This window comes from Pimephales promelas, chromosome 9 (genome assembly GCF_988280905.1).
Source record: "Pimephales promelas chromosome 9, fPimPro1.hap1.1, whole genome shotgun sequence".
Taxonomy (NCBI): domain Eukaryota; kingdom Metazoa; phylum Chordata; class Actinopteri; order Cypriniformes; family Leuciscidae; genus Pimephales; species Pimephales promelas.
Window position 1 is genome coordinate 19,982,138 of NC_142777.1, and position 27,491 is coordinate 20,009,628.

General features: G+C 37.9%; 1 long non-coding RNA gene across 2 annotated transcripts in view; it reads left to right on the forward strand.

Moving 5' to 3' along the window:
• Nucleotides 1–27,491, forward strand: part of LOC148977546 (uncharacterized) — a 209,934-nt gene that overhangs the window by 18,290 nt on the left and 164,153 nt on the right. Inside the window, exons 1-2 of one of the 2 annotated variants that reach the window (XR_016169791.1) lie at nt 19,281–19,369; nt 20,104–20,262. This is a non-coding gene — a long non-coding RNA (uncharacterized LOC148977546). Of the gene's footprint in view, nt 1–19,280; nt 19,370–20,103; nt 20,263–27,491 lie in introns of those variants that run through there. The other variant, XR_016169792.1, reaches the window with a different exon arrangement.

Below are 27,491 nucleotides of genomic sequence, written 5' to 3' on the forward strand. Positions count from 1 at the left end.
TTTGTATACAAGACTATGCGAGTTGTTTTCTTGTATCTTTATTTTGGAGCTGTAAATGTTCCATCCTCAGAGTCGTGGTTAAAACAGAGCTTGTTTGCTGATTCACATAGGGAATGGAGACACTTTGTGCATGTGGCACAAAAGAATTTGACTTTGAGGAGAAGGTCAGAGCTGAATCAACGACAGCCACTCACTCAAGCAGCAGAAAAAAAGGGTGTCATGGTAGACCAGCTATATCCGCTTAACATTAATGCACTTCCTGCATGGAAATACTTATAGCTATTCACTTTGAGAGTCTGAAAATGGTGATTAAATTTTTATTGTCCAAATTAGAATTTTAATTTAAAACATAGGATCAAAAGACTCAATTTCTATGGCCCGCCAGCAGAAGTAATCCTTCATGGCCTGGCACTGTGGCATCAGGGACATGCCCTTACTTTGAGCTCAATCGAGACGTGACTTTCCTCTTCACAAGTCTTTCTTTCATTCGTTACTACTTTTGTTTCTCACACTTTGTCAGACATTGAGCCTTTTATACACAGCTGCTACATTTGATCTTATGTGACTATAGTTTTACGTTACAATCTGTTCATTGACCATCTGACATGATTCATTTTTTTTTCACGCTGGGAAACGCTTTCTTAAGCTGACAAACTAATCAGTTTGACTGACTTTACACAATTTTTAGAGTCAAAGCAGATTTGTATTGTTTCATGTGTTTACAAGGGACCGGTGCTTTTGAGAATTAACAGATCACTGGATGTCTTCACGTTTTGCAGGTTAGTGTTATCTCATGATATTTGTTCCCACTGATGTCCAATGATTGCAGAAAATGTTTTGCAGAAAATTCCACTTTTTACCATTTCTGGTCTATTCTCGTATACTTTTTGATAGACATGCCCTTAACACGTACAACTACAGTGATCTTTGGTTGGTACTTGGTTAAATGGGAGGTTCCTGAGCTAAAATGTGGACCCTGGCTATGTGAGACTAATGAAGCAAAATGTATTAATCTGTTTGGATAAAATGGAAGGTTCACATGAGAGGGGTCACGATGAAACAGACCAATAATTAAGCACATTACCTGCCTAATTACCCTCATAATCTACCAGACAAGAGACCAGAGTGGGGCACAGTGACCTTCATAAACACACACACCCTTATCTGCGTATGTTCATTCAGTTACATTTATATATAACACAGGGCAATGTGTTGAATTGTACCTGCACATAAAAATGTAGACTTCTGCTTCTCTGTAATAGAACAATGGAGCAATTTACTGAGGTTTTATGATCTAATCTTCATTGTTTTGTTTGCTGTGCAGCTGTAATTGTGGAATATTCTGTCTGGTTAATTGGAGTGTGAGGAACACAAGCAGTCTGTGGATGTTGCATTGTAAGGGCACGTCTGAGCTGGGCTCCTAAGAGCTGGATGTTGGGGATTGTGTGGAAACCGCCTGTGGGAGCAGCAGCTGATTAGTGCAGGAAGTGCAGCCAGCACCGGCTTGGGTTAATGAGAGGAGATAAATTAACAGGCCAGGCGTAAATCAGCTTTATTGAACAAACTCCCACCATTACAAAGGATTTGTTTTGCAATAACTTTCCCAAGATGAGTCAAATGAGCAAGTCTGGGATGCTGGTGATTGAGTCCAAGCAAATGTTTTCGATTCCTTGTTAAAATGACTCTCTGATGGGGTTGGATCGAAATCAAAATTTTCTTTTCGGTATGATACAAGCCCCCTGGTACGTCAGCATCAGTTTACAGAATTGATGTCTGGGAAACAAACAAAAAGCCTAACATTCGCTTGGATGACTGTTAATCTGCACATTGGTTACATAAAATAACTTTCTCCTTTGCTTTTGTAGACCTAATAAAAAATATGTAATTTAATCAGACACAAAGCAGCACATTCCCTGTCAGGTATACTGAACTTGGCAAAATCCATTTATAAAAGGGCTAAAGATTGATACAGATTTCTAAATTCACAAGCTTTTGCTAGTGAATACTATTTACAAGCCTTCAATTAGATTCATTTGTTCCCATTTCAGTTGTCAATTTTTCTTGCATATGAAATTGTCTCTCAGCCAACACTGTCAATTTAGTTTATTAAAATATTGTAATTTATTAAATCCATCACTGAAACTAATAAAAACTTGATGTTGATTCAATAACCATCTTCAATAATTAAAGGATCCATCAAATGTTAACTCTCTGTTTTTTTTTTTCAGCCCTATTTGGTCTGTATAAAAGGAAAGAACATTCAGTGGCTCTGTGCGGGTCTATTTCTGTATATGAAAGCTGTTTGCTCTCACATATTAATATTGAAATAGAGCATCTACTTTGATTCAGTTCTCTCAATGCCTCTTCAATAAAAAGTAAAATTGACCTTGTGATCATTTCACAAACTCTCCCAAATCCCCACTTGCCGTCTGTGCTGACTCAAACAAGGCCTTTGTACTGATATTGATGAGTAAATATGTGTTATTGATCCAGAGATGAACCACTGACAGCAAATTGGGCTTCAGCGTTCTGAACTGTCTTGTGATATGTTTAATGTGTATACAGACTGGCTAATCAGGCATTCACACCATGCAGGGTTATTTGTGTAAATGACATCTGTAAACTGTGCCTTTTTCTATCTTGGAGCTTCAGCATCCTTGTCTGACATAGAGCTTTTCTCTCTCTGTGGCAAACACAGTGGCGGGTAGCGCAAGACTAAATGGGCTGTAAATGATGTGCCGTCTGTTAGGTAATGATGAAGCTATGCAGGGCATTCGACACAATTACCGTTAAAGTGGAGGGCCACTGTTGGCTCATTGTTTATATATATATTGATACGCAAATTCCTGTGACCTCAACATGCCTCAAGGCCTATCTTGATTGAAATGGTGCATAGCCATATCAAACAGGATGTTTTGGGATTGTTGGTGTTGAATCAGGCCACTTTTTTCCCATGTGTGACAATTTTATCTGGATAAATCATTAAATGATATATTGGTTACATTGACATGGCATGAAATGCAAACAAATGTGATCAGTCATATGACAATACCCCTTTTTACGTATTCATATATATATTTTTTTTTAAATCTAGTTTACTATATTTTATCATTTAACACAAGTACAATATTTTCCTGATAAATAAAATTGTTTTAATGTAAATTGGCCTGGGCGTTAACATAAATGACATAATTCAATTAAATTTCCTTTCACAAGCTTTGATATATTAATGTATTCAAACATACATTCAATATTGAAGAACAGTAAAAGAAAAAATGAATATACAGTGCATATATTTAGCATAATGCTCCTCTCTAAAGTTAATTTTACTAGCTGACAAATGAGTTTGTGCATTGAATGGAACAAAGTGTTTCAATGAGACATGATATGGATTTTTGGTAAGTTTTACTGAATCTTTTAACATACCTTCTGATGTTCATTCATGTTTATTTCATGCTATAACTGTAGTAAAGCAGAAGAGATGATCCATTTAGGTCACCATATTTTTTGCCAAGTAAGATGTTCCTGGGAATCAACACATTTTGTTTATCCTGAAACAAAATTCCTGTGTGAAAATGTAGTCCTATCCCTACCTTTAAATCTAACCCTACCCATAACTTATCTCTAAAAATCAGGGAAATGATGGGTGAATCACACTGATGTAGAAGCACCTAACTCTGGTTGTAAGTTCCACCACATCCCAAAGATGCCCTATTGGGTTGAGATCTGGTGACTCTGGGGGCCATTTTAGTACAGTGAAATCATTGTCATGTTCAAGAAACCAATTTGAAATGATTTGAGCTTTGTGACATGATGCATTATCCTGCTGGAAGAAGCCATCAGAGGATGGGTACATGGTGGTAAAGGGATGAGTCTCGATTTCTGTTGACATCTCAACAGAAAACGAGACTCATCAGACCAGGCAACATTTATCCAGTCTTTAACTGTCCAGTTTTGGTGAGCGCTTACAAACTGTAGCCTCTTTTTCCTATTTGTAGTGGAGATGAGTGGTACCCGGTGGGGTCTTCTGCTGTTGTAGCCCATCCGCCTCAACGTTGTGCATAATGAGGCTTCACAAATCCTTTTCTGCATACCTCGGTTGTAACGAGTGGTTATTTCAGTCAAAGTGGCTCTTCTATCAGCTTGAATCAGTCGGCCAATTTTCCTCTGACCTCTAGCATCAACAAGGCATTTTCGCCCACAGGACTGCCACATACTGGATGTTTTTCCCTTTTCACCCCATTCTTTATAAACCCTAGAATTGGTTGTGCATGAAAACCCCAGTAACTGAGCAGATTGTGAAATACTCAGACCGGCCCATCTGGCACCATCAACCATGCCACTCTCAAAATTGCTTAAATCACATTTCTTTCCCATTCTGACATTCAGTTTGGAGTTCAGGAGATTGTCTTGACCAGGACCACACCCCTGAATGCATTGAAGCAACTGCCATGTGATTGGTTGATTAGACCGTTGTTCCTTATCCTTTAGGTGAGTGTAGTATAAGATTATAAATATATAATCGGCTTGTTCTGCTCGTTACTGTATTAATGAGCTGCACCATTTCATCTACTACATACTTAAGTATACGGAATGTTCATAGGGTTTTCAGCGTCTGCTGTCTTAACAAACAAACAAAAACAACAAAATTATTCATCCTTGACAGAACTGGTACTTAAATAATTGGATTGTGGGTTCAAGTGCTTGGATTTAAATCAAACTGTGCCTGGGGTGTGTTTACCTTTGCCAGAATTCCATGCTCCGTAATTAGCAGCTGATGTCCATCGCTCTGTTGCAACTTTATTTCCCTTCCCTTCAGCCAGCATATGCTTGGCAAGGCCACCGTTCAGCTCAGGCTCCAAGCAAGCTCTGGAAAAACACAGGATAAGAAAATTTTATTGAATTAATCTTCCCCCTCCATGATTGGTTGGTCCTGTTTGATGAATCAGTGGTGGACCGGTTTCTTGCCTGTGCTTTGTTTTAATGAACCATCTAAATTTTTACAGCAAGTCTCAATTAGCTGCTGTAGTAGGTGCATTTTAAGGTTCCTTGATGCAAGAAAAAAGCCCTGTAGCTGTGTTCTGTGGCTTTTCCAACTGGGTGTCTGTAGGTTGGTTGGACATTCCTAGGTTGTCTTTTGTTTAATCCCAGAACAACTATTCTGTCAAACTAACTTGATTTACGAACCCAACTTTTCCACATTGCCAGGCAGTTTTATCCAAAGCATCTTGCAGTTTTTATGTTAAACTTGGATAACCATAACCCTTACCCTAACTCCATAATCTTAACTAAAATATAATTGGCATGGATGTTGTTTTGTGGATGGATGTCAAGGATGCATTTGATTATTGACTAGTGCTGCATGAAATATTGTTTCAGCATTGACATTGTGATGTGCATATCCATGATAGTCACAGGATGTGCGATGTCAAGTAGGGATCATAATTTATCCATAATCCGTACAGAGACAGACCAGGCTCCATGGTTCAGAGCGCATACAAGTCACAAATTCAATGCAAAGTTTAACCATCATAGAGTAAAAGTGTATCATTTTTACATGTTCAAGTCCTGTCAGTTTAAACATTTAAGTGAGTTTAAAGGGTTAGTTCACCCAAAAATGAAAATTCTGTCAGTATTTACTCACCCTCATGTTGTTCCAACCCCTTAAGACCTTCGTTCATCTTCGGAACTCAAATTAAGATATTTAAGATATTAAGATCGCTCCTGCATACAGTCCATAGGCTTCTTGAGGGACTGGCTCTTGCTGTCCTCGAAAAGTCATTAAAGACATCGTTAAAATAGTCCAAGTGACTACAGGGGCTCAATCTTAAGTTTATTAAACGACGAGAACACTTTTGTGCGCAAAAAAACAACAAAAATAACGACTTTATTTCAACTATTCGTTTATTTCTCCCTCTGCCTCGAGTCAGGTAACTAGTTTAATAGCGTAAGCTTCTGTTATTGTACGTCACACGCATCACACACACATGACCAGCGTCGGCCAATAGTGAGCCTACGTGTGACGTAGCTCTACGCAATCACACTACGTTAACTGACTTACAGGCTCATGGAGAAGGAAGTGAATAGTTGAAATAAAGTCGTTATTTTTGTTGTTTTTTTGCGCACAAAAGTGTTCTCGTCGTTTGATAAACTTAAGATTGAGCCCCTGTAGTCACTTGGACTATTTTAACGATGTCTTTAATGACTTTTCGGGGACAGCAAGAGCCAGTCCCTCAAGAAGCCTATGGACTGTATGCAGGAGCGATCTTAATATCTTAAATATCTTAATTTGTGTTCCGAAGATGAACAAAGGTCTTACGGGGTTGGAACAACATGAGGGTGAGTAAATACTGACAGAATTTTCATTTTTGGGTGAACTAACCCTTTAAAGCATTCAAGACCAAGAAGATGTGAAAGAGAACTCAGATTAGTTTTCTGTGCACACTGAGTACCAAATGCCATCTTGGAGAATATCCTCAAAATTCCTTCCAAATAGAGCTATTTGTCACCGGATGAAATGTTATTGTCACAATATATATCGGAACAAAATATCACAATGTCAGTTCAATATCCCGCAGCCTTGGTAAAAACAAACATGAAAAAGAATCATTATAAGAAGGTGATCCTGCCTGAAAATTTGTGATACATAATAGCAACTTCGCCCACTCTTACTGAACATGAATTAGAAAGGCCATGGCAAATGAGCTCCTTGGCTGGACAGAAGGATGATGTCGCTTTCCTCTTTGGCCCAGAGTCAGTGCACTACTGCTGGAGAGACAGATGTGCTTTCTACAGGGCAGCTCATCAACATGAAGGAGCACAGTGCAGAGAACTTCCAATCCGTGACCTCAGCAATCCATCGTTTTCACCCACCTTGTGCCCGGCCCGGTTAAATGGACCATAGATCTGTGCGCGGGTTTTACGGAGAAATCTCTCTGATTGCCGCTGCACCCCAGAGAGGACTAATTGAGCCCTTGCTGCTGGACATTTAATATGCTTAACAAGCTGAGGTGAGGCTTTCTGATTAATGCGTGTGCGCGCTTTCGCTAACGATGCTTGTTCTGAAGTAATGAGCAGGGTCAGTTCTGACGTAACACATGCGGTTGAGTTAGAGAGATGACTTCTGGATGGGTGTGTGAATGGTGCGTTCGTGTCCATCTGCAAGTGTGTATGTGTCTGCCTTGCGGGACGCACGCTGACAGATAAAGAGAATGGGTCATCTGACAGATAAGTGGGGCTCCTTTGCACATGGTGCCGGGAATCGGAATTATCTGTCTGAAGAGCATTTGCTGCGCACAAGTTAGTCATTTGTTCCAGCTGGATTAGATCTACCTTTTAAGAGCCTTTAAGGAATATAAAATGGTGTCTGTTTAGCCTCTTTACAAAAATGGTAAATCCATTTTTTTGGATTTCTGGTATAAAACCAGCTCGTGCCTGGACTGCTTTTAATGGTCGGTATTTTCTCAATATGTTTAGGGCCATTAAACCACTTTAGATTTTAGCTATTAATGGGACTGTAGAGAGTATCTTCACCCCATTTTGGAACTTCCTGCTAAACTTCCAATGATTCCTCAGTGCCATCATCAAACACGAAGCCTGATTGGATACTTCACACACACACACTTTAACCTCCTTGATATTAATTGTCACCCAGCTCATTTGGGCTCATGGTGGCTGAACATGTACAGAACAGATGGGTCCTACAGAACGGCTCCTCAGCAGCTCTCATATTGGGGAAATTGGAAATTACCTATTCACCCGTCCAACAGAGCACTGGTTAAATAGGGGCTCTGGAGCTGCTCTCCATTTATGTACTAGGCTTTGTTTTCCCACAAGCTGACCTGAATACATTGGGCCAGTGCCTAGATTATATCAGAATGGCAATAGTCCATGAAAGAGGCCCGTAATATGACACAGCCTCAGACTGAATGATCCTTGATGCTCCTAATTCGCAGAACGCAGACGGATCCGAAAGAAAGGCATGCAAGAGTTGACGTTCCACAGCTGAGATTTATTATGACGTGCCTCTCGCTCGCTATTCAGCTTCGCTGTACAGATTTATTTAATGAAAAGATGAGCATAAAGGTTCAATCTGATTTCAATCACACTTCCTTGTCATTATTGGAAGCGAAAATAATTTTTCTCTCAGTCCTTCTAGAGTTTCATCAAAGGTGCTTTATTGCTGTAAATTTAATGACTCAAATTGTTCAACTGAACAACTTGGCATGCCAGCCTTGTCCGTCTAGATGATGCATTCTTACTGATTCTGACAGGTCGTCAACATGAACCTTCAGGCATCGTGACCCTATTATGTAGTGGGTGTATTCATGTCAGACCAAAAGAGAAGGAGAATGAAGGAGATTCTCTGTGTCAGTCCCTGTACTCAATCTAGAAGCGACCCTGCTATTGAAGCATTTAAACCACACCACAGCACCCAGTCAGCCTAAATCACGTTCTTTACGATCTATTTATTACCACCAGGAAACTAAATTGGATCGCTTTCTTTATAATTGCCGCAGCTGAGGAAAACGCATGGATTTAAGCACCATTCTGGAGCTGTTGTTCAATTTACAATCGATTGGCTTATTTAAACTTGCCACAAGTTTACGACTCCTGTTGTTTCAGACGCCTTTGAATTGCTTTTATGTTGTGACAGGGTGACAGTCTCATCTCGCATTGACCCATTGATGCTGGAAGTTTATGTCCGGTATAAAAATATGCCCATAATGGAGAACAGATGGCCTCGTGGACCGAAGTTACCTCATGAGAACTACGTTAAGGTGAATGAGATCTTCAGAGGGTGGTAATCTAGATTCCCTGCTAAAGATGTCAGGTTTTGTTGTTGTCTTTTTTGCTTATTTCTGTTGGCAGTGTCGGAGGTGGTATGGATATGGAATACCAAATGACCACTGCGCAGTGTGTAAGGTGGAAAAACATCTGTGTATGATGGAACTCCTGGCGTGAGGGAAATGAAAGTTTGGGTAATGTAGTTATCTTCTGACAACATGCTTTGTCAGTCAGCGTTCACTGCCATGAGCAACAGAGGTGGTCCGAACGCATGGAGCAGGTGGGCCGGGAGTTATATGACTCAAAGAAACAAGAAACAATGCCATACGTTAAGATTAGGTCCTCGCATGCCTGTCAAATCATTGTTTCTTGCTTTATTTCTGCGGTCACACGTCAGGAGGTCGGTGAAGAAAGATATCTATTTTGCTTTCTGACAATGGTGTGCTGAAAGAAAAATGAAAAGGATGACAATAATGTTTGTGAGGAAGACAACCCCCTCCTGTAGACCTGTCCACCTCACGCTGCTCCTTGAGCCATTCAGACCTGCCAATTTAGCAAAGAAAATTGCCAAATGTGCTCAGAAATGAAGGGTTGTCCAAAAAAACAACAACAACAACAAGAAACTAGTGCATGGGGTGTTATTTGTGGAAGGATGGGTAGATGTAGGTCATTTTTAGGGGAGACGACTTTGGCAGCATGGCAGATAGCTTCATTTGTGAGGTAAAGCACTCCATGAGGAGCTGATCAAATGTGGCAATATGCAGGAAGAATGAAGAGATTACTGGATACCTGAGTGGAACAAATGCTGTCTTTGATATGTGATTGTATAACAGAACAGTGGGACTCGTGTACCGATACAACTTTCTCCTGAGACTGTGGTTAAAAGGGAATGGATGCAGTGATTGGTGTGTCTATCTTTGGTATTTTTGTTGTTCTCAAACCCCCTATTAATTCCCCTGACATATGTCAGGCACAGCGATATTCAGCGGAGCCATATGGTTTTAAAAAATATTATAAATTGTAAACTTATCAGCAAAATGACTTTCAGTGTCAACAGCTAACTTTAAAAACAAAAAAACCTGAATACAAATTTATGTAAAACTCTCCGGGCTCTATCTTGCACCCGGCGCAAATGACTTTATACACAAACGCATCTATCATTCCTATTTTGCACGCGAGCAAAGCGGGATTTTTCCCTCCACAGACGCACGTCAGTAAACTAGGAAATGAACTTGCGCTCCCTGGGCGGATCGCCGCAAAAAGGAGGCGTGTTTCGGCGCAAACATTCCCTGGTGCTATTTTACACTTCCAGAAAACAATTGCGCCACTGACCAGAAAAAACCTGGTCTAAAGTCAGTGGCGCGTTGCGCGTTGTTCATAATGCTATTTTAAGCGTGCATGCTTGGCCATAATGTAGCGGGTGCACAGCGCGTATACACTTTGATTCTCTCATCAACACAGATGCAGCAGTTTTTATTTTTGCAAATCAACAAGGAAAAATATTAAAACATGAGGGAATCATTGTGCTTTACATGAAGATGAAAAAACCTTATTACCCATTTTTTAAGGCTAATTGTAGTACTAAAGGATCAGACCTGTTTGCCCAATAGTGGCAAGAAACATACGTATATAATGTTTAACCGACGCTGATGTGCGAGGGTTTCTCCAACCCGGTCTCATCCCAAGACGTCATATAACTGACATTTTGGGACGTCTTTTGACCATACGTCAATATTCACCTTTTACGGGCCCCCTTAAACGTCGGTAGATGAGGTTATGGGATCCTAACTCTACCCCATACCTAAACCTAACCCTAAACCTAACCCTAAACCTAACCCTAAACCTAACTGACGTTAAAGGTAAAGCGTCAGTTGTATGACGGCCCGGGATCGCCATCTACCGACGTTTAAGGGGGCCCTAAAAAGGCGGATATTGACGTATGGTCAAAAGACGTCCCAAAACGTCAGTTATATGACTTTTTGGGATGAGACTGTGTTAGTTTCTCCCATCCCCATACAACGTCACTTCTCTGTCTTTTACTGCCCTGACAAGAATGTCGGTCTCATTGGCTGTGAATGCTCCTGGTAACACAGTCTCATCCCAAGAAGTCATATAACTGACATCTTGGGACGTCTTTTGAACATACGTCAACATCCGCCTTTTTAGGGTCCCCTTAAACGTCAGTTACATGACGATCCTGGGCCGTCATACAACTGACGCTTTACCTTTAATGTCGGTTAGGTGACGGGGTAGGTTTAGGTCTGGGGTAGGGTTAGGGTCCGATAACGTCATCTAACCGACGTTTAAGGGTAGGCTACCCTAAAAAGGCGGATCTGGCGCGCGCCTGCAAACCCGCCGTTATAATAACAATCCGTCATGCAACATGCGTACCTGTTCTTAAAGGGTATGTTTGATGGCGCTCTAATGGGTTTATTTCACGTTACACCCAAACCACACCTATGAATAATGAAGCTACTTCAGACCAACCCCTTTTAGATTTGCGCAAGAGGCATTTATCCCGTCGGGAAAATAGCAACAGTGCTGGGACCCGCCCACAAAGTTGCTTGCGCTTTGCACTTTGACACTTGCATTTCAGATTGTTAAAATAGGGCCCTCCAAGTCAATATATGCAAATTGTCTATACCATTTTCTGGACTTTTTTTTTCACCTGCGTTTTTTCATATACAATAAAACTGGCATATCTGAATGAATTATATAAGAATTGAAAGCTTCTTCATTTTAACTGCATATAAGTCATGCACAGACACTGTCTGTGTAAACATTATGATTATACTGCATATTTTGTGTACACACTTGGTATAAAGACACTTGGTTAAAGAAAAGACAGAACTCAGGGTGAATTGAAGGTTTATGCTCCATCTATCAGTGTTCTTGGTGGTTATGTGTGGATTAAATTGCTAAATTAATTCTTAGTCTGAGTCAAAGTTTGTAGTTTCAACTCTGCTAAATTGGCTTTTTAGAGAGCTATATAATTTCTAATGCATTATTCACTTGGCAGCCATTGTCAATTATCTAGACAGTTAAAATAAAGGAATATGTGAAAGGTTTATTATGAGGTTTTATGCATCGACGGGGTTGTAATTCCATTTAAATAATGTTCTCACAACACTGTGACTTGCATTCCTAAATGTGTAATATTTTGGACTTAGGCAGTAGATTATGAGATTTACATTTTAAGAGGAACACATTTGTTGCACTAAGATCATATCCATTGTATATTTTTACCTTTTCTTTAACTCACAGACTACTCTATGTGCCATCTTTTGGTATATGTACCATATATATATATATATTATTATCAGCCCGATCTCATGAAAGTTCGTGTCTATGCATGTCATTTCTCGTGGCATTTATACGCCAAAAACAGTTTTTGCGTGTATTTGGCACGCGATTTTCGCGTACATATGATACGCACTTTTTTGCGTATAATACGCACGAACTCCCCACCCCCCTCCCCCCTAAACCTAACCCAGGGTTTTTTAGTGCGTACCATATACACGAAAAAAACACTTTTGGCGTATAAATGCCACGAGAAATGACACTCGTGGTATAGATACGCATCTTCATGAGACTGTGTTGATTATTATATGTACCATTAAGAAAAGATAATAATCAAATTACTCAAGTTTTTATTTTTTACTGATTAGTTTTAGCTGTCGCTGAATAAGTGTAGCTAAATAATGTTCAAACCAAGTTCAAGTAAAAGTAGTGATGATTATATGAATAAATAAAATAAATCTAATAGCTTAGAAAATGAATTTATTGACCTGCCCAAAACAGTTGTGTTAACTTATCCAACATCCTTGCTATAAAATATATCATTTGAATTCAATGATCAGTCATTTTTATCAGGCAGAGAAAAAAAAAGAAGACTTTTTTTGGTTTGAAAATCACTTGCAAAGTGAAAGGGGTAGGCTAGAGAGAACATTATTGAACATGTGCCGAGTAAGTTTTATCACTTGGAGTAATTTAGTGTTTAATTTTTCTCCGTCTCCCCAGATGTTCAAGGAAAATAGGAGCATTGAAAAATGTTCCTATAAAAATATTTTGCTTTATTGTAATCTTCACCACTCTAATCTTTTGGCGCCTGTGGACTTAAACAACTATGGTCACCATGAAAAAAAAGTATGTTGTGAAACCCTATCCCCCACATAATCTTTGGTAATTTATTGTTGGATTTAGAGTTGTGTTTGGTTTAATTGCAAACCTATTAATCAGATGGGTGGTGTGAAATTGATCTAAAAAAAGCTAATGATGTCATCCTTCTCACCATAAACAAGAGCAGGCGGGCTCATGCGTAAAGCTGTCTTATGTTTCTGCAATTAGTCACACATAACCATGGAGGAAAAATGGCCCTAAATATTTCGGGGGGCAGAAATTAAACACTCTAATAAAATAATAATTACCACAGTGGATACCTTTGATTAATGGCAATCTAGGGCTGCACCGTATTGGAAAAAACTGACATTGCAATATTTAATTTTTCTGTAATATATATTGTGATATGAAAACGGTTTCGCCAGGTGACTTGAATAGCTCTGTTTGGAAATAATGACTGAGGTGATCTTATTGCGCTTGATGCCCATCGAGTGGAGTATTCATGTAAACACAGTCGATAAACCGTGTGTATCAGTATAATGGATCTGTGCGTTTGGTCTTACTTAAAGTGACAACAGCCTAATATACACAACTGCTACTCTGTGTCATTAATGTGAATCAACCAAAGGAGAAAATGATACGCTACTTTTGACTGAATATATTTTTAGCTTTAACCCCGTGAGGACAAAACCCCCTTGATGTTTTTTTTTTTTCTCACATAGCTGCAACATGGACTTAAAATACTTTTTTAAAATCATTAAGGACCCCAAATACACCTTGGTCCCCAGAGAGTTAATAAGAATACATTTAAATATTTAATTCATACAATGAAAACTATGCAATATACATGTACCTGAAAACCTTACTTTGTTTAATTCATATTTTTATATATGGTATTTATCATGTTGTGATAACAACATCCACCCCTAATTACATACAGTAGCATTAGAACAAAAATACCAATGAAATAAATTGTTCTTTGTTTTTCAGCTAGGTCTAACATGAGTTAAAACCTGTGAAAATGATAATCTTTCACTCTATTATGGTAAAACCTTTCATTTAACCCGATAATCACGTGCATTTAAAACCATAGTGCGTGGTCACAAACTACGATCCCTAGACTTGACATCATGGATGTGCACATCTCAATATCAATGCTAAAACGATTTATGGCGCAGCAGTCTGAAAATGTCCTCTACACTGGCAAGACATGTGCTCAGATTAATTTTCCTTTTATATCTTTTGTTATACTGTTTGCAGTAATGAATGAATGGACATTTGCCAGCGCAGTGCTAATGATCTCCATGCCATAATTGCTCTAATTGCTTTACTCATAAATAGAGTCCCTTGCCACTGGAAACTATCATTCAAATATATGGTTTTATGATTGAATCTTGTCAAGAGGCAGTGTTAACAAGAAGATTGGCTCAATTTCTGTTTTAAAATGTTCATGGGCCTGACCTGAGCTATTCAAAGATATTAAAAAGAAATGAATTCCCAATAAATCTCATATTCCCATTTACCACAGGTCCTTTAATTTGTAGATACTGTCTCTCAGCCTGGATTTGTATTGCTTAGGAATTCTTGGGAGATTTGTGACCTTCTCGCAAATATATCACAACTAGCTGAAATGCACTCAGGAGAACAAATCTGCACACTTAGCATGTCCTGTCCCTCAAACCAGTGACTCGGCAAGAGACCGTGTCTCTTGTAAACCATTATTATGCCTAAACTATTTGCACTCCAGTCCACAACGCTGGTTTCACTGCATACCTGCTTGTATGGATTTAATGAGCAGGTTCAGTGTACTATTTTAAATTTTCTACTTCGTGAGATTGTGACATATGTTCAAGTAAACAAAAGTGGTCTCCTGGTCTCCAGCATGAGGTTCTGAATTGTTATTGCTATGAAAATAGGCCTTCAGAGAAATGTATTCAGAATTATTAGGCTGAGAACTTTTAGATGGCAAACAGGCCAAATAAACCAACGCTAATTTTGGTGCTCAACAATCCCACATGACTTTTAAAGAAACCTCACAACATATTCATGGAACTTTGAATGAGATCTCGGGGTATGAATGTCAGCCCTTTAGACCTATTCATTTTGAAAGATGTTATAACGGCAGATAACACTCCTCTTGAGGTAGACTTAAATTACCCATCCATTCCCATAATCCACTGAGATACTTCAAGACTTTAATTGAGGAGAGAAACAGTCGCTATACTTGGCATATTTTGTGCAACTAGGTACATTTCAATTAATGTGAGTATATCTACCCTGAATCCATTGCTAGGCAAAATATACCTTGTAAAAATCAATACAGCATATTAGAGTTGCATAGTAGAGTAGTTCAGTTCTAACGGGCACACTTAAAAGTGCATGGTGAGTTTACATTATTTTCATATTTACATTGGCATAAGAAAAGTGGGTTTGCACCATGGGAGCTGTGTTACTTTGCAGCAAATAGAGATGGGACAAGACTGTGAGGAGAATTACAATCCAGCCGGTGGGCTGATTTAATGCCTTTAAAATGGAGAAGGAAGTTTTAAGTGTGTCCATCTAAAAGTTGTACAGACTCTGCGGACTGCGGTGGCGATAACACAGGTTTTCTGCTGAGGGAGGCACTTCCTGTAGCTTGAGGTACAAGGGTCGCAGCCTGACAGATTGTCTTTGACTTCGCACACTGGCCATTGTTCTCACGTAGGCATGTGTATCTTCCACAGGAGCCATTACTCTCACACTCTAGATTGTATTATGCTGGATCTAGCTGCCAACAACCTCCAGACTTGCAGGAATCTTAATATTTTTTTCACAGATGCTGTGAAATAGATAATTTTTATTAATTATTTTATTAAAAATACATATCCATATCCTTTATTTTATGTATTAAATGTAATCAAATGTATTGTTAGTTTAATTTTCAGGGTTTTTTTTGTTTGCAGTTACACTATAGAATTGACCTATGGCTCTCAAACACGATGAGCCAATCACAGCGCGCAATACACTACTAACCCAATACACTCTGACATTCTCTGCTTCCATATTCATTAAAATGCATTGCAGTTAGTCAGTTTTCATTCGTTTTTTCTTGCCATTTTAAGTTTAAAATGGTCAAAGGATGTGCATGGGGTACATGCACTCCGACACTATGTTCCTGAGAGGCTGGGCGACGGTGTGTATTTTTTATCGTTTCCCAACCCACATCTTAACCGAGATAAGTGTCTGCTCTGGATTAAGCTATGCGGAAGACCACAACACCAACTAAACGTGGATAAATTAAACAAGGATGTCTATATTGTAAGTTGTCAACAACGTATTTGAACGTTATCTTTAAAATCGCTAACGTTAGCAAAACATTAGAAAACATCAACATTAGCTTCTAGCTGTGTTGTACATCATGTCGCTTAACTTCATTAATGTATCTATTAATAACCGAGATAATAAAGGTTAACAATGTTGTGCTGAATGATTCATGTAAATACTGTAGCACCAAACGGTGATGGCAACGATACGGGTTTATCACGTTTACACTGTGACCTGTACTTTTTTGCCTGGAGCTGAAGTTTTTCATCGACCTTCTCAACAATAAAATTATTAATATAACCCTCAAATGCATAGTTAAGGCCCTTTTGGTGACTTTGAGATGAAACATACTCTTTCTGTCTCCAAAAATCACCAAATGCCTCCTGTGAAACGTCTCATACTATGACAGCTGCCATAACGCCTGTCACCGAATGTTGACTGTTTGTCCGAGTCAGTGGAGGGGGCGTGGCTTAGCCATAAGTCAATTAGATTTCTGAGGTTCAGTCCTTTTAGGAATGTTATTTTCTATTTTGCTGAAGCATCTGTAGATTCTCATCAGCCTGCTTAGTCTTACACAACACTCAAAATGAAGTTGTCAGGGAGTTACGCTCTATTATGAGAAGGTTTTAAGGTCCCCAGTCTTTGTCTCTTGATAGGAAACCTCTGTGACTCTTGCTTTCTTTCACTCTCTTTTTAAGGGCTGACTCTATGTGAATGATGTGGTAAATCTCCACAAAAGATTATTCACATAAGAGATAAAAATGCCTGGTGCACTTTTTTTTTTTTTCACATATGCCAACCCCTGTAACCTTTTAGACTGGAGACATCCCTCAGGAAGATATTTTAGCCACTAAAGGGGCAGGGCCCAGCTGACATTACACCAAACCCTTGAAATTCAGCTTTCTGTGAAAGAGCTCAGCCCTGGTCTGACCCAGACCTCCATGGCAGAATGGATACGGCTCTATTAAGCAAACGGCTTCTATTTTTACAAAATTATTTCAACTGCATTGCTTTAAGAAAAGTGTCCTCTTGTGACCGTCGAAGTCTCTGGAGTAATAGGGAATGCCTATTAAGTAACACCTGGGTACATCTGAGATTCCTCCGAGATGAGATGGTGGGGTAATGGAAGGCCGTTCTCACAGTCGGTGTACTTGTATAAGTGAAGATGTGATGGGATAGAGGGCTCTGCTCGTCAGGATGAGAGGAACTTAATCTGAAGCACTTTCCCTCCTCGGGAGAGGAAGACAGGGTGATAGAAATACAGGGTTGAGGACAGAAAGGGATTGCGAGAGGCTGGTAGAAGAACTTGGCTTGTGTGAAAAGGATTAACCCAAAATGAAAATGTACTAATTTACTCATCCTTGCTATGATTATGTGGTGTTCTCGCATGCCCGCAGGTTGAAGTTCTTCAGGAATGTCAAAGTCGTAGAAGACTCCCTTGTGGTTGTTCTTAAGGCTTGGTTTTGTAAATTCTCACGGGAGGCAGTTGAAAAAAATATCATTATTTTATTGGTTACAACACAGTTCATGTAAAAAATAAGCTCAATTAGGTTTCCTTGATTCTTAATGTGGTCAGCATTCACCCCTCAGGCTGTTATACTTGTCTGAGAAGTGTTGATGGACATTATTAGAAATTCCCTATGTTATGTCGTGAATGAGACAGTCTTAACGTTGTAAGTATTTTAGTGTCTGTAACTCATGTCTGATATGCCGGATGTCCTTCCGCTGTCGCCTTTCGCTTTTGTCATCTTCACACACTCTTCCCCTTCTTCACTGTATTCTTCGCCAGTCTTATCTTATCACCTCTTCAACTTTGTCTGCCCTGGCCCCTGCCATAACCTTTGTAGAAGGTTGTTATGTTCATGAGTAAACTGTCCACCCCCCCCCCCCACACACACACCTTTTGCTCATTTTACCCTATTCTGCATCATAAAGGATTTTTTTTGTATTGTACATCAAGATCATTATGTATTGCCGCCTGTACTTTCCAAACAAAAATGAAGCACCTTTTATATGTCAGTTTAGTATGCCCAATATGTGGCATGTTTTAAATAGTTTAAAGCAGGTAAATATAATTTCTTTATATGAGTCTTACTTAAATGCAAGCATATTGCTTTAAAACAGGCACATATCATTTCTTACATATGACCTTTAACAATATGTCCATACAATGAACGTGAATGCAAATGGACACTGTCAATGTATCTTGTGCTGTATCTATCAGGTCTTCTAAAGCTGCTTATTTTTATTTATTTATTTATTTATTTATTTTTTTTTTAGAAACAAGCTGGTTCAAGATTCAAGTCATGTTACTCATTCATGTCCATGTACACTGTCGTTCAAAAGGTTGGGGTCAGTAAAATATTTAGTTTGTTTTTTGAAGAAGATAAACACCTTCATTTAGCAATGACACATAAAATTGATAGCATCTGTAAAGCAATTTGCGCTGTAACAAAATACTTTTTTGTTGTTTTTAACTGTCTATTTTTCAAAGAATGGAGAAAAAAAACAGCAGTTTTCAACATTAACAATAAGACATGCTTTATGAGCAGCAAATCAACAGCATAATAGAACGATTTCTCATATGACACTGAAGACTGGTGTAATGGTGCCTGACAGTTCTCTTTTGCTACACATTACATTTTAAAATATGGAGATCGAAAAGGTTTTTTCCCCCAAATTATAATAGTTTACAATATAATTTATCTATTTTTAATTCAATAAATCTGACTTGGTGAGCATAAGTTAATTCTTCAAAAACATTTTTAAAAATCTTATTAACCCCTATCTTTTGAATGGTAGTGTATTCAAATATAGTTTGATAACCGCCTGTTAGGTTTAATGTCAATTATAGGTTTAATATATTAATATATTAGTAGTAGTAGTAGGCTAGTGTCACACTCAAGTCTACATCATTCTGTCTTCGTCATTGTCACTACACTTCCCAGCATCCTCTTGTCTCCACACCTGAACTCACTCCCTCAATCATCCACCTGTTCATCGTTTACATCATCTGTGTCACCTGTCTTCACATTGTTATGTTTGCTTGTATTTAGTTTGCTTCTGTTCAGCATGTCCTTAGCGGCCGTTGTCTTATGTTACATTGTGTTTGCTTTTGTGAGAAAACCTTCTGCCTGCCTCTATCTGTGCTAGATATTTTGTAAGTAAAGTTATATTGTTTGGAGTTTAGATTCTGCCTCTTCATCTGCCTGCACCACAACCGTGACGCATATCGGTTATCAGACACTATTACAATTTCATTAAATTATCTATAATAAGATTTAGTTTAACATGCTCATGCTTGTTTTAAATTTTTTCGATTAAATGTAAAAGGAGCATTAGATAATGACAAATGTAGCTAATCTTTAAAATCACTACTAATTAACACTCACAGTTCCATTATTTTATACTCTATATTATATTGTGATGCTGAAGCATTTAACATACAAAAACAATTGTTTTAGTTTAGACAAAATAACATAGAATTTTAATATCAGCAATTTGGCTTATCAATCATAACATGAAAATAATTATTGGCTTAATTGTTATATTTGTGTGTCTCTAATGTCAATGATCCCAAATTATATTGATTACTACTGTAGTTAGTGTACAAATAAGTTGTATGTCTCTTTTATGGACAGTCATCCCCCTTTCAAAATAACTGAATATAAAACAATCCTCAAAACATCTTTATTTGTGTTCCATTGAAAAGGGTTTGAAACATGAGGATGAGAAAAGGGTGATGATTTAGATTTTTTTGGGTGAACACAGAAAGAAACCCAGCCAACCACATAAACACTCATGTTGACTGATTGTGGCAGCAAAACAGAGAGGAAAGGTGAAACAGACTACAGTATTGGTGATTGTAAGATATGGTGATTTCTCTGATTTCAGTGGTCGGACTCCCCTACGGTTTTTAGCCAAGCTGTCTGGACTGGAACACCTAGTAGGCTACGCCACACCAACTGAGAGAGATGGGACGGAACAGAAGAGGCATGTTTCACTCTGTCGAATGTTGCTAAGCTGACTGCACTGAAGACTACTTCTGAACCGGTAGGATGCTGAGAATTTTCAATTCCCGAGTTGTACCACTAGTGTGCTTTTGTGAGCGCCGAGAGCAAACATTACACACTCTCTGTGCTGACTCATGTGATGCTTTTGCAACTTCGGCTATAAGTTTGTTTGCTGTTGTTGTGTTTCTGAGTGGGTTTTATCGTCTGGCTTTAGGTTATTTGTCTTTCCGTCTTAACACAGGAGTGTAATGAGATGTAAGTGTGATAAATGTGATGGACGTCTCTGCTAGACTGTGATGTGTCGCCTGTGGCTACACTCTTATATCACTCAGTCGGGAGTCCACGGCCACCGCCTGTGGATCCATAATTCTCTTTCATTTGCTCTGTGACAGATTTCTGTTTGAACTTGCGTCCCCCTGTGGCGAGATGCTAATCGCTCAAATACATCCCACCCTCGGATATCGTCTTGTGCTGTTTGTGTGAGTTTCTTGGACTGCGTAGCTGCATATGGACATACTTGTTATGAAAGGAAAAAGAGGTGTTTTTTTAATTAGAAATGTGGAAATAAGTTTTTAGATCATGTTAAATTACCTGTTGGGTGGGCACAATGTGTTTGCAGAGTTTTATTGAAACTATTGGGCAGCATATTTAAAGGGGGAGTTGGTGTTGCTGCTGTTGCCACTTCTGTACTTCTCAGAGTTAGTACTGCCCATTTCAGTCAGTCATTTGCAGAATTCTAGGTATTAACAGACATTGCATAGATATTTAGCTTTTGTTTATTCATTCAGTGCATGTTGTTGTTGTGTCGGGTATTATCATGTGTTGTAATCCCGAAATTGTTTTTTTCTCAATATTTACATCCTTTGCTATATTCAAATATGTATCTGGTCTAATCCGCACCTTCTTTGAGGAGATGTAATTTTCTCATTCCCACACCTGCTGTGTCGATAGGAAACCTATTTTAAGTTTACATATCTGACCTTACATTGAATTTAAAGTTTAGATGAAAGGATAAATCCTGAATTATTAGTTATTTTTCTTGTTCTACACAAACATTTCCTTGTAAATAAAATGTTATATACAGGTAGGGACAACAGATTCTTATCCTAGGGCGTCTTATCCTATCTTATACTGATGCTTTTGACATTTCATCTAAATCCAATGCACATGGCACCATTTAGCGTCAATATAACACGCCACCTTAAATCCGAAGTACAAAGTCTTTTGGGTTTTATAACTGCTGAATCTCCAGTTGACAATGATTGACGTTTGGATCTTTCTGGATGCCATAAGTTTAGTTATGTAAAGCGCTGCGAGAAAAGCCTATACATCTCCTCACGTGCAGTATAGCGGCTAGCCAAAACTCCTTTTTTATGTGTATGGGTGTGACTTAATGACGCAAGACATGCTGCAGATAGTTTTGACCATGACTGGCAGAATTATTATTATTATTATTTTTTTTAAATAATTTTTTTGGCTTATTTTTAACTTTATAAAAGTTATGGACAGCAACTTTCAGTAAACAGTCTTAGTTAGTTGACATGTAGTTGCAAAGTTGCTTCTAGTCAACAGAATGTTCAAATGGCACCATCAAAATAAAGTGTTACCCTAAATTTCTCTCTTAATCTGCTGATTTGTTGACTGCAGAACTATAGACCCCTTTTCAGTTGGTAAACATGGTGACGTTTTCATGTGGGCGGAGCTTAGGTGGAGGCAGAACGATCGCTCTCCGCTTCACCAACGCTAGATGACAAGTATTTTTCGCTTGTTTTTAAACAATGACTCGAGAAAATTCGATTTTATCTTTATGTGTAAGGTCACTCACTGTCCAAGACCGTGATTGTTATTTCCAAAAGTTATTTTTAACGGACAGAACCAGATTGGCTGACCCGTAGCCTTCACACGCTCACTCAATGCATGGACGATCTGACAGGATTAACGTACGTTACCTCGGTTGAGTGGCCTGATACACCTACCTTATAGAGAAATGATCGTAAAGAGAAACTGAGGGCATATAAATCTTTAGATGCCTATACGTAAGCACTGAATGGTCCTGTACAAGACTTGTGTGTACGATCTGCAGTTCTGCCGAGCCAGCACAGAGACGACGACAATGTAAAGAGTGACATTGCGGTGAAATTTTAATCATGTGAATATTTTCTAGAAATAAAAATTCCAGACACAGCATTTAATTTTTAATCAATTCTTGCACCAAACAACACAACAAGATTATCTGGTCTATATCTGAGGTTGTATCTGAGACTATATCTGAGACAAAAGATCTCTCTCTTGGGAGTGATGCCTTAATTCTGTGCAATTAAGAAGGGGGAGCACTAATGAATCTGGTAAAGAAGTGATGGTGTTTTTTTGGATGGGACGCCATGGTGGTTAGTTCATCTAAGGTAAAGGTGGTCAGTCAACCATGGACATGTGGAGTGCCTTGCACCTCAAGTCAGATAAAATTATTTTTTCAGGTTTAGCAGATTGAATCATCATGGCTTTCATTTCTTATAAAATATTGAAATATTGCTTATACAAACATTTAATCTCTTGGATGACATTGACATTTTTCAAGTGATGGGGCTAAGAGCATCATCTGTCCATTTTTGAAACCTTATTATTGGAGGAATCCAATTAGATGGATGAGGAAAGATGACAGGAATATATATATATTGTGAGTGGAATTACTGGCTACTCCTTTCAGGCAGTTCCGATACAGTCCTTTCTTTTGAGAGACAATTTTGCGCATTGCTCTTTTGAAACTTTGCAGACATTTTATAGTTACAAACCACTATATTGATAAATACATGCTTTTACAATTATGCTTTTCAAATACCTTTTAAGACACCTTGTGTTTTATGATTTAAGATCAATTGTGTTGGTACTGCACATTGCAAAATATACGTTGACCAAACATGTCAGAACTATCAAACACTTTCTGTAAAGCTGCTTTGAAACTATATGTATTGTTAAAAGCGCTATACAAATATATTTGATTTGAATTGAATTGAAATATCAAACATCTTTTTACATATGTACTGGGTGTGTTTAGAGTTTTAACTGAGCGTGTGAGTAGCTAATTTGCACAAAATCAAATTAATTGATCATGCAAGTGTGCATTGATCACACTTGATTTTGTGTGATCACTATTTTGTTCTGCATTGCTTTGATTTGAAATGTATGTCTTATCTGAAAAAATTACTGTGCTTCCTGAAATGGATACAGAGTAAGTAATAATTGACTTGGCCTGTGATGTTATATATATATATATATATATATATATATATATATATGACAAATCAGTGTCTACTCTACAACATGCTGTTATACTGTTTTGTATTGCTGTTTTATATGTGCAGACCACAAACCCACATGTTGTGATGATTTGTATACAGTTCAAACTGTATTTTCTATCCCCTAACCCTACCCATCACAGAAAACTTTCTAATTTTACATTTACAAAAAACATCAATTAGTATGATTTATACAGGACACCAAAAAATGTCCCAACAAGAACAAAGGATTTTGGATATTGCCATCGGATATTGGAATGTTCAAAAGTTGTTTATCTTCTACTGTCTTTTGTTCCTCCAAATATAGGCTCAAAAATTAAAATATGAAATATGTCTGCCTTTAATTTGCAGCAAAAATGTGTAATCTTTACCACTTCTGGGATATAATATATCATGTAATGTTTTGTTCGTATTGCGCTACACCTCGAATACTTTGGGGTTTTATGCTGTATGGTGTAGAGGTCTCCCATGAATGAAGGTCTTTTCTGCCGTAGGCACATTATTATGTTCTTTTACTCTTTCATTCTCAGTAATAATGAAAGCGCAAAACCTATTGTGCTCTCCCATCTCTCAAGAGAGTTACAGAGCTTTTGACTTTGTAAAGGACAAAGTCATGAACGATGAGCTGAATTGAATGCGCAAGGTTCCTTCAATTCATACTCCTGAGCCAAACACCGATTTGAATCTAAAAGAGAAATGGCTGTTAGTTGAAGTATAAACTGTTTTAGTTATGGAGAAGAAAACTGAGATAAAATGAATGATTGATGTTGATCAGATTATGTGCAAATTGTAGCTGTTTAACTGTGGCATCCTAAAGATGAACTATATCTGTGCAAATCCGAACACCTGTTTCCATCTTTGATGAAAACTAATGCGATAAAAACCGCAGCACGGCAGAATTATAAATACAGTATATACAGCCTGTGTTTTATTGTGTACTTTTCTGATTTATTATTTCTCAGTAAAACAGATGCAGAGTTTACAATGAAGGTTGAGTTTTATTTGCGTTTTTATAAGCGTTTCTAAAAAATAACTTAATTTTGCTTTGGCTATAGTCAGCCGTTAGAACGAGACTCAAGGCGATAGTGATGAATTCACTTCATACTATAAATAAGGCAATTCTCGTGAATTTTGATTTACCCTGCTGCAGTGTTGGCAGTTTTTATAAGTTATTTGCCATATGTCATAGACCTAGTGTACTGTTGCCTTCAAAAGTTACATTCATAAAAGTTTTGTGAACTGTTTTCATGGACCGAATATGTTAGATTTTTTTCTGGTTTCCCTTTTAATGCCAGGAACAGAAGTATTATTTCTTAGAATTCTTTTCTTTTTCTCTGTCTGCTTTTAGGAATTGCATTGCTAAATGAATAAATGTATTGACTGTAGTTAACTGGGTATTTAAATCTGCATACTTGATATGAAACTAACTTAATTTTATTTTTATAAGATACTCAAGAGCCCTTTCACATGACTCACAGAGCTTCAATGCACCTCTAAACATATGCTGCACTGACATCCACATGAATTATTGTTTGGATTTGCATGCCTGTTGTTGGGAACTGAAATTGTTGAACTTTGACATTTTTTTGTCAATCAAAGTTGTTTAAAAATATATATTGTTCTAAAATTAAGATAAAACAATTAAAATAAAATTTTAAAATAAATTTTGTGATGCACTGATTGATTTGTTTACGATTAGTCAGTATTTGATGAAATATGTCATCTCAGTAAATCATTAAATAGACAATAATGTCAACACAAAGCACATTACAAAGGTTTGGTGCCAGTAATTTGTTTTAAAGACCCCCGGTGGTGAAAATCAAAATGTTGATGTTGTTTATATGAGTATGTGGTGTTTTTTAATATGCTTTAAGACAAACATTGTGCAAATTCATATTATGCTTTAAGACAAACCATGTGCAAATTCATAAGTCAACACCATGAGTATTTTCTCCTTAAAACTGCAGTGAAAAAAAGACAGTCTCAAAACCGTGGTTTGAAATCGCCAGTGTTTCTTGCATCACAAACTACCCTGTAACCAATCACGTCAATATGCGGGTGGCCTTTAGCATATTATTAACTGCTATGAAGCAGGGGAGTCAAAAAGCCAGATTATCCCAGTAAATTTTTCTGTTGATGTGAAAAATCTGGTACATTTAGCAACTTAGCGGGTTAATTTTGTATATGTATGATGATATTAAGATGAACTATATACCTTTCTCCACCTATGTTATAAGTTGTTCAAAGCATAGATGATCTTGTAGTAGACGACTCTGTATGAGTGAGTGGGGGTAGAGCTCATTTGCATATTAATGAATCCGCATACATACACATATTAACAACATAAAATTTCGATTTTTAAAATTCGAGTTTTTTAAAAATGAATTACTGACTCCAAACGTTTGTAATGTGCTGTATGTTGACATTTAATGAAACACATTTTTCAGCAAATACTGTGATTATACTAAATGAAGCAAGGGAGTTTTCATGAATTCATTTTCACAGAAAAAAGCCTTTAAATTTGTCATTTTGGTGATCAAAAATGAGTTTTAAAGGCCTACAGGTGACTTTTATTCAGCAAGTTCACGTTAAATGGCTCATAAGTTATTGTAACAAAATACATTTTGTCCATTTAAACTCCGTTCAAAGAATCCTGACAAATGAATTTCTAATATTAAGCAGCAAAACATTCATTAGAAACGTTTCTTGAGCACCAAATGAGAATGATCTTTGAAGGGTCAAGTGACACTGAAGGTTCAGTTTTGCCATCACAGGAATAAATTACATTTTTAAAATGTATTAAAATAGAAAACCTCTATTTTAAATTAAAATACTATTTTAAAATAATATGGTTTTGCTGTATTTTTCAAATAAATACATCCTTGTTGAGCATAAGGGACATTCAGAAACCTTTCTTACCTCAATCTTTTGAACTGTGGTGTGAGTATATTATACAAGTCAATATACTGTTTATCATATTTCCATTTTAACACTGACACATCACTGGCCTGCAATCCACATACCTGGGTAATGTTGTAACTTGACTCGCTTCATCTTTGCATAGCTGTTCTCTTTCAGGGTGTTTTTCCTATTAACAAGGTAACTGTGCTGAAAGGATACAAAAAAAAAAAAAAGGAATATAAATTACACACACATTGAATGTTTTGATTAGGTTTGCTAGGTGTTAATTAGAAAAGGGAGCTATGCTGTACTTATTTTCTAACTCAACTGCTGGACGGGCATTAGACGTAGCCCCACCGCTCTCTTCTCCTGTGCTGACAACGTTTTTGAGCTGTTTAATTAAGCCTATTGAGTTTGCATTGACAGTCGTGTATTATATAGACCTGTAGACAAACTCTGGATCATGCGCTCTGGTGGTTTGTTAATTGCTCAAGGTTTAACTGGACATTGCTCTGTAATTGCATCAGTGTCCAGAGCTTTCATTTTGACGCGCCACCTATTTATTACCTCACCTTGCCCCATGCTCAGAGCCACACAGAATCCATCACACTCTTATTGATGGCCAGGCACAACATGGGGAAACCAGACCGGGCCAGTGTTTACTCATCAGTGTCTGTGGTGCGGCACGGACACTTGCCAGCATTGTGCACTCTAGTGTGTCTCTGACCTTGTTATGGGTATTATTGCTCTATTGACTCTGTCATTAATGGCAACCCTCTCATGTTTCCTCCCTATGGCGAGGACTTTGGGGTGCAGAAAGAAAAAAAACAAAAACAAAACAGACTTCAGTACCAATGATGTTGACTTTATTTTCCATTACTTTTAACTTTGGCTTGGCTCAGAGTGTCTCCTAACCAAATGTATTTGATTAGTGCACTGCTGAACAGGTTTGCATTATGGTAGCCTTTAGATCAAGGCACAAGGGAGGAGCAGAAATTATTGCCCTTCTTATTTTTAAAAACAACTAGAAATTACATTTGTTTGATCCAACCTGCTGCATTTTAGTTGAAAGCCA